The 6364-nt window shown below is 54.7% G+C and overlaps 15 non-coding genes across 15 annotated transcripts; all 15 read left to right on the top strand.

Annotated features, from left to right (window-relative positions):
- The first annotated feature begins 213 nt into the window (after nucleotides 1-213).
- trnav-aac lies at nucleotides 214-286 on the top strand. Its single transcript has one exon. It is a non-coding gene; the product is annotated as a tRNA-Val (tRNA).
- A 273-nt stretch (nucleotides 287-559) lies between these two features.
- Nucleotides 560-632, top strand: trnav-uac. The gene has a single exon. It is a non-coding gene; the product is annotated as a tRNA-Val (tRNA).
- Nucleotides 633-1233: 601 nt separating this feature from the next.
- Nucleotides 1234-1306, top strand: trnav-aac. Its single transcript has one exon. It is a non-coding gene; the product is annotated as a tRNA-Val (tRNA).
- Nucleotides 1307-1878: 572 nt separating this feature from the next.
- On the top strand, nucleotides 1879-1951 carry trnav-cac. The gene has a single exon. It is a non-coding gene; the product is annotated as a tRNA-Val (tRNA).
- Nucleotides 1952-2252: 301 nt separating this feature from the next.
- On the top strand, nucleotides 2253-2324 carry trnav-aac. Its single transcript has one exon. It is a non-coding gene; the product is annotated as a tRNA-Val (tRNA).
- A 274-nt stretch (nucleotides 2325-2598) lies between these two features.
- Nucleotides 2599-2670, top strand: trnav-uac. The gene has a single exon. It is a non-coding gene; the product is annotated as a tRNA-Val (tRNA).
- A 218-nt stretch (nucleotides 2671-2888) lies between these two features.
- On the top strand, nucleotides 2889-2961 carry trnav-cac. The gene has a single exon. It is a non-coding gene; the product is annotated as a tRNA-Val (tRNA).
- A 306-nt stretch (nucleotides 2962-3267) lies between these two features.
- Nucleotides 3268-3339, top strand: trnav-aac. The gene has a single exon. It is a non-coding gene; the product is annotated as a tRNA-Val (tRNA).
- A 270-nt stretch (nucleotides 3340-3609) lies between these two features.
- On the top strand, nucleotides 3610-3682 carry trnav-uac. The gene has a single exon. It is a non-coding gene; the product is annotated as a tRNA-Val (tRNA).
- Nucleotides 3683-3906: 224 nt separating this feature from the next.
- Nucleotides 3907-3979, top strand: trnav-cac. The gene has a single exon. It is a non-coding gene; the product is annotated as a tRNA-Val (tRNA).
- A 301-nt stretch (nucleotides 3980-4280) lies between these two features.
- On the top strand, nucleotides 4281-4353 carry trnav-aac. The gene has a single exon. It is a non-coding gene; the product is annotated as a tRNA-Val (tRNA).
- A 269-nt stretch (nucleotides 4354-4622) lies between these two features.
- On the top strand, nucleotides 4623-4695 carry trnav-uac. The gene has a single exon. It is a non-coding gene; the product is annotated as a tRNA-Val (tRNA).
- Nucleotides 4696-4917: 222 nt separating this feature from the next.
- trnav-cac lies at nucleotides 4918-4990 on the top strand. Its single transcript has one exon. It is a non-coding gene; the product is annotated as a tRNA-Val (tRNA).
- Nucleotides 4991-5635: 645 nt separating this feature from the next.
- trnav-uac lies at nucleotides 5636-5708 on the top strand. The gene has a single exon. It is a non-coding gene; the product is annotated as a tRNA-Val (tRNA).
- A 220-nt stretch (nucleotides 5709-5928) lies between these two features.
- On the top strand, nucleotides 5929-6001 carry trnav-cac. Its single transcript has one exon. It is a non-coding gene; the product is annotated as a tRNA-Val (tRNA).
- Nucleotides 6002-6364: the final 363 nt, after the last annotated feature.

Here is a 6364-nt window from a genome sequence, read left to right as displayed (position 1 = left end):
GCACGGATGTCTCTGTGCCTCCCTCCCTTTACGGTAAGAGTAGCGAGGAGCTCCTTTCTCCGTCTCTATCGCCGTTTGCTTTTCCGCAGATTAACTGATTTCAGCCTTTCGTAATCTTTCTTGTCATTTCTTTCGGCTTGTTTCCCCGGGAAGACCAGCCATTGAACGCTATGCCATTTTCCACCCAGGCCAAGGAGACAAGGGTAGAGTCTGGTTTCCATAGTGTAGTGGTTATCACGTTCGCCTAACACGCGAAAGGTCCTCGGTTCGAAACCGGGTGGAAAAAGTCTTACTGGAGCAGTTTTGTTTTTTCTCCCTCCTTTAACGCGAGCTACCCTCAGCGCTGGAGATGACACCGCCCCACGCTGCTCCTTAGCCTCCTTTAGCTGCAGAGGAAGTTATCCCATCCAGCGTGGACGTTGCTTCCCTTTACAACGCCGCCAGGGACAAACGGGAAAGCTTGCGGCCCTGCTCCGAGTTTGTCCCCTGCGACCTGAAACCGCCGTACTACCCAGAATCTGGCTCACCAGGCCCCCTGGCGGGAGGCGCCAGGAGCTAGGTTTCCATAGTGTAGTGGTTATCACGTTCGCTTTACACGCGAAAGGTCCCCGGTTCGAAACCGGGTGGAAACATTCTGTCCTGGGGCCAGCGGTTGGGGTGGATTGAAGATGGGCGCACCTGTTGCTTACGACGCCGAGTGGCTTAAGGCTCCCTTTTCGGGAGAAGCAGGGTGCACCTGAAGGTAGGCACTAAGACTGCCGAACCAGGGTGGCTGAAGGTCAATCCCTTTTAAGTCCAAACTTGGAGCAAGTGCTCAACCCAACAGGACGACGGGAAAAGTGGCGGACAGGCTTAGTTTCCATAGTGTGAGTGGTTATCATGTTCGCGCTCACACGTGAAAGGTCCCCGTTGAAACCGGGTGGAAACAGTGGCGCGTGAGTTTTTCTGGGAAAGTCCAGGAAGCCTTTCTAAGGTGCTGAATGCTCACGGTTCACAGCCTGCTTCGCGCACCACAGGTGCGCACGGATGTCTCTGTGCCTCCCTCCCTTTACGGTAAGAGTAGCGAGGAGCTCCTTTCTCCGTCTCTATCGCCGTTTGCTTTTCCGCAGATTAACTGATTTCAGCCTTTCGTAATCTTTCTTGTCATTTCTTTCGGCTTGTTTCCCCGGGAAGACCAGCCATTGAACGCTATGCCATTTTCCACCCAGGCCAAGGAGACAAGGGTAGAGTCTGGTTTCCATAGTGTAGTGGTTATCACGTTCGCCTAACACGCGAAAGGTCCCCGGTTCGAAACCGGGTGGAAACAGTCTTACTGGAGCAGATTTGTTTTTTCTCCCTCCTTTAACGCGGAGCTACCCCTCAGCGTTGGAGATGACACCGGCCCCACGCTGCTCCTTAGCGCTCCTTTAGCTGCAGAGGAAGTTATCCCATCCAGCGTGGACGTTGCTTCCTTACAACGTCGCCAGGGACAAACGGGAAAGCTTGCGGCCCTGCTCCGAGTTTGTCCCCTGCGACCTGAAACCGCCGTACTACCCAGAATCTGGCTCACCAGGCCCCCTGGCGGGAGGCCAGGAGCTAGGTTTCCATAGTGTAGTGGTTATCACGCTCGCTTTACACGCTGAAGTCCCCCGGTTCGAAACCGGGTGGAAACATTCTGTCCTGGGGCCAGCGGTTGGGGTGGATTGAAGATGGGCGCCCCTGTTGCTTACACGACGTCGAGTGGCTTAAGGCTCCCCTTTTCGGGAGAAGCAGGGTGCACCTGAAGGTAGGCACTAAGACTGCCGAACCAGGGTGGCTGAAGGTCAATCCCTTTTAAGTCCAAACTTGGAGCAAGTGCTCAACCCAACAGGACGACGGGAAAAGTGGCGGACAGGCTTAGTTTCCATAGTGTAGTGGTTATCACGTTCGCCTCACACGCGAAAGGTCCCCGGTTCGAAACCGGGTGGAAACAGTGCGGCGTGAGTTTTTCTGGGAAAGTCCAGGAAGCCTTTCTAAGGTGCTGAATGCTCACGGTTCACAGCCTGCTTCAGCACCACAGGTGCGCACGGATGTCTCTGTGCCTCCCTCCCTTTACGGTAAGAGTAGCGAGGAGCTCCTTTCTCCGTCTCTATCGCCGTTTGCTTTTCCGCAGATTAACTGATTTCAGCCTTTCGTAATCTTTCTTGTCATTTCTTTCGCTTGTTTCCCGGAAGACCAGCCATTGAACGCTATGCCATTTTCCACCCAGGCCAAGGAGACAAGGGTAGAGTCTGGTTTCCATAGTGTAGTGGTTATCACGTTCGCCTAACACGCGAAAGGTCCCCGGTTCGAAACCGGTGGAAACAGTCTTACTGGAGCAGATTTGTTTTTTCTCCCTCCTTTAACGTGGAGCTACCCTCAGCGTTGGAGATGACACCGGCCCCACGCTGCTCCTTAGCGCTCCTTTAGCTGCAGAGGAAGTTATCCCATCCAGCGTGGACGTTGCTTCCTTACAACGTCGCCAGGGACAAACGGGAAAGCTTGCGGCCCTGCTCCGAGTTTGTCCCCTGCGACCTGAAACCGCCGTACTACCCAGAATCTGGCTCACCAGGCCCCCTGGCGGGAGGCGCCAGGAGCTAGGTTTCCATAGTGTAGTGGTTATCACGTTCGCTTTACACGCGAAAGGTCCCCGGTTCGAAACCGGTGGAAACATTCTGTCCTGGGGCCAGCGGTTGGGGTGGATTGAAGATGGCCCTGTTGCTTACACGCCGAGTGGCTTAAGGCTCCTTTTTCGGTAGAAGCAGGGTGCACCTGAAGGTAGGCACTAAGACTGCCGAACCAGGGTGGCTGAAGGTCAATCCCTTTTAAGTCCAAACTTGGAGCAAGTGCTCAACCCAACAGGACGACGGGAAAAGTGGCGGACAGGCTTAGTTTCCATAGTGTAGTGGTTATCACGTTCGCCTCACACGCGAAAGGTCCCCGGTTCGAAACCGGGTGGAAACAGTGGCGCGAGAGTTTTTCTGGGAAAGTCCAGGAAGCCTTTCTAAGGTGCTGAATGCTCACGGTTCACAGCCTGCTTCGCGCGCACCACAGGTGCGCACGGATGTCTCTGTGCCTCCCTCCCTTTACGGTAAGAGTAGCGAGGAGCTCCTTTCTCCGCCTCTATCGCCGTTTGCTTTTCCGCAGATTAACTGATTTCAGCCTTTCGTAATCTTTCTTGTCATTTCTTTCGCTTGTTTCCCCGGGAAGACCAGCCATTGAACGCTATGCCATTTTCCACCCAGGCCAAGGAGACAAGGGTAGAGTCTGGTTTCCATAGTGTAGTGGTTATCACGTTCGCCTAACACGCGAAAGGTCCCCGGTTCGAAACCGGTGGAAACAGTCTTACTGGAGCAGATTTGTTTTTTCTCCCTCCTTTAACGCGGAGCTACCCCTCAGCGTTGGAGATGACACCGCCCCACGCTGCTCCTTAGCGCCCTTTAGCTGCAGAGGAAGTTATCCCATCCAGCGTGGACGTTGCTTCCTTACAACGCCGCCAGGGACAACCGGGAAAGCTTGCGGCCCTGCTCGGAGTTTGCCCCCTGCGCCCTGAACCCGCCGTACTACCCAGAATCTGGCTCACCAGGCCCCTGGCGGGAGGCCAGGAGCTAGGTTTCCATAGTGTAGTGGTTATCACGTTCGCTTTACACGCGAAAGGTCCCCGGTTCGAAACCGGGTGGAAACATTCTGTCCTGGGGCCAGCGGTTGGGGTGGATTGAAGATGGGCCCCTGTTGCTTACACGCACCGCCGAGTGGCTTAAGGCTCCCTTTCGGGAGAAGCAGGGTGCACCTGAAGGTAGGCACTAAGACTGCCGAACCAGGGTGGCTGAAGGTCAATCCCTTTTAAGTCCAAACTTGGAGCAAGTGCTCAACCCAACAGGACGACGGGAAAAGTGGCGGACAGGCTTAGTTTCCATAGTGTAGTGGTTATCACGTTCGCCTCACACGCGAAAGGTCCCCGGTTCGAAACCGGGTGGAAACAGTGGCGTGAGTTTTTCTGGGAAAGTCCAGGAAGCCTTTCTAAGGTGCTGAATGCTCACGGTTCACAGCCTGCTTCGCACCACAGGTGCGCACGGATGTCTCTGTGCCTCCCTCCCTTTACGGTAAGAGTAGCGAGGAGCTCCTTTCTCCGTCTCTATCGCCGTTTGCTTTTCCGCAGATTAACTGATTTCAGCCTTTCGTAATCTTTCTTGTCATTTCTTTCGGCTTGTTTCCCCGGGAAGACCAGCCATTGAACGCTATGCCATTTTCCACCCAGGCCAAGGAGACAAGGGTAGAGTCTGGTTTCCATAGTGTAGTGGTTATCACGTTCGCCTAACACGCGAAAGGTCCCCGGTTCGAAACCGGGTGGAAACAGTCTTACTGGAGCAGATTTGTTTTTTCTCCCTCCTTTAACGCGGAGCTACCCTCAGCGCTGGAGATGACACCGCCCCACGCTGCTCCTTAGCGCTCCTTTAGCTGCAGAGGAAGTTATCCCATCCAGCGTGGACGTTGCTTCCTTACAACGTCGCCAGGGACAAACGGGAAAGCTTGCGGCCCTGCTCGAAGTTTGTCCCCTGCGACCTGAAACCGCCGTACTACCCAGAATCTGGCTCACCAGGCCCCTGGCGGAGGCCAGGAGCTAGGTTTCCATAGTGTAGTGGTTATCACGTTCGCTTTACACGCGAAAGGTCCCCGGTTCGAAACCGGGTGGAAACATTCTGTCCTGGGGCCAGCGGTTGGGGTGGATTGAAGATGGGCGCCCCTGTTGCTTACACGCCGAGTGGCTTAAGGCTCCCTTTTCGGGAGAAGCAGGGTGCACCTGAAGGTAGGCACTAAGACTGCCGAACCAGGGTGGCTGAAGGTCAATCCCTTTTAAGTCCAAACTTGGAGCAAGTGCTCAACCCAACAGGACGACGGGAAAAGTGGCGGACAGGCTTAGTTTCCATAGTGTAGTGGTTATCACGTTCGCCTCACACGCGAAAGGTCCCCGGTTCGAAACCGGGTGGAAACAGTGGCGCGTGAGTTTTTCTGGGAAAGTCCAGGAAGCCTTTCTAAGGTGCTGAATGCTCACGGTTCACAGCCTGCTTCGCGCACCACAGGTGCGCACGGATGTCTCTGTGCCTCCCTCCCTTTACGGTAAGAGTAGCGAGGAGCTCCTTTCTCCGTCTCTATCGCCGCTTGCTTTTCCGCAGATTAACTGATTTCAGCCTTTCGTAATCTTTCTTGTCATTTCTTTCGCTTGTTTCCCGGAAGACCAGCCATTGAACGCTATGCCATTTTCCACCCAGGCCAAGGAGACAAGGGTAGAGTCTGGTTTCCATAGTGTAGTGGTTATCACGTCGCCTAACACGCGAAAGGTCCCGGTTCAAACCGGTGGAAACAGTCTTACTGGAGCAGATTTGTTTTTTCTCCCTCCTTTAACGCTGAGCTACCCCTCAGCGTTGGAGATGACACCGGCCCCACGCTGCTCCTTAGCGCCCTTTAGCTGCAGAGGAAGTTATCCCATCCAGCGTGGACGTTGCTTCCTTACAACGCCGCCAGGGACAAACGGGAAAGCTTGCGGCCCTGCTCGAAGTTTGTCCCCTGCGACCTGAAACCGCCGTACTACCCAGAATCTGGCTCACCAGGCCCCCTGGAGGGAGGCGCCAGGGGCTAGGTTTCCATAGTGTAGTGGTTATCACGTTCGCTTTACACGCGAAAGGTCCCCGGTTCGAAACCGGGTGGAAACATTCTGTCCTGGGGCCAGCGGTTGGGGTGGATTGAAGATGGGCGCCTGTTGCTTACACACGCCGAGTGGCTTAAGGCTCCTTTTCGGGAGAAGCAGGGTGCACCTGAAGGTAGGCACTAAGACTGCCGAACCAGGGTGGCTGAAGGTCAATCCCTTTAAGTCCAAACTTGGAGCAAGTGCTCAACCCAACAGGACGACGGGAAAAGTGGCGGACAGGCTTAGTTTCCATAGTGTAGTGGTTATCACGTTCGGCTCACACGCGAAAGGTCCCCGGTTCGAAACCGGGTGGAAACAGTGGCGCGTGAGTTTTTCTGGGAAAGTCCAGGAAGCCTTTCTAAGGTGCTGAATGCTCACGGTTCACAGCCTGCTTCGCGCACCACAGGTGCGCACGGATGTCTCTGTGCCTCCCTCCCTTTACGGTAAGAGTAGCGAGGAGCTCCTTTCTCCGCCTCTATCGCCGCTTGCTTTTCCGCAGATTAACTGATTTCAGCCTTTCGTAATCTTTCTTGTCATTTCTTTCGCTTGTTTCCCGGAAGACCAGCCATTGAACGCTATGCCATTTTCCACCCAGGCCAAGGAGACAAGGGTAGAGTCTGGTTTCCATAGTGTAGTGGTTATCACGTTCGCCTAACACGCAAAGGTCCCGGTTCAAACCGG

This window comes from Polypterus senegalus, unplaced genomic scaffold (assembly GCF_016835505.1).
Source record: "Polypterus senegalus isolate Bchr_013 unplaced genomic scaffold, ASM1683550v1 scaffold_5746, whole genome shotgun sequence".
Classification (NCBI taxonomy): Eukaryota; Metazoa; Chordata; class Cladistia; order Polypteriformes; family Polypteridae; genus Polypterus; species Polypterus senegalus.
This window is presented reverse-complemented; position numbering and strand designations above follow the sequence as displayed.